The sequence below is a fragment of the Dama dama genome, chromosome 12, assembly GCF_033118175.1.
Source record: "Dama dama isolate Ldn47 chromosome 12, ASM3311817v1, whole genome shotgun sequence".
Taxonomy (NCBI): Eukaryota; Metazoa; Chordata; class Mammalia; order Artiodactyla; family Cervidae; genus Dama; species Dama dama.
Window position 1 is genome coordinate 71,751,279 of NC_083692.1, and position 405 is coordinate 71,751,683.

Consider the following 405-nt stretch of genomic DNA (forward strand, 5'->3'; position numbering starts at 1 on the left):
GTGCTCACTTCGGCAGCACATATACTAAAATTGGAACGATACAGAGAAGATTAGCATGGCCCCTGCGCAAGGATGACACGCAAATTCGTGAAGCGTTCCATATTTAAAAAAAAAAAAAAAGTTAGTAGCTTTAAACTCACATTTACTATCTCACACATGTTCAGATAGGGATCTAGGAGTGACTAAACTGGATATATCTGGCTCAAAATCTTTCATGAGCTTGTAGTCAAGGTGTCAGCAGGGGCTAAGTTCATCTTAAGGCTGAGAGGTGCTATAGAATCTGTCTCCAATATGGCTGACCCACATGGCTGTTGGCTGGAGGCCTCAGCTCCTCACAATGTGGACCTCTCTTCACAACATGGTAGTTGGCTTCCTTCAGGAAAGTAACTCAGAGGAAGCAAGGGA

General features: G+C 43.7%; 1 non-coding gene across 1 annotated transcript; it reads left to right on the top strand.

Moving 5' to 3' along the window:
- Positions 1–107, top strand: LOC133067618 (U6 spliceosomal RNA). Its single transcript, XR_009695385.1, has one exon. It is a non-coding gene; the product is annotated as a U6 spliceosomal RNA (small nuclear RNA).
- Positions 108–405: the final 298 nt, after the last annotated feature.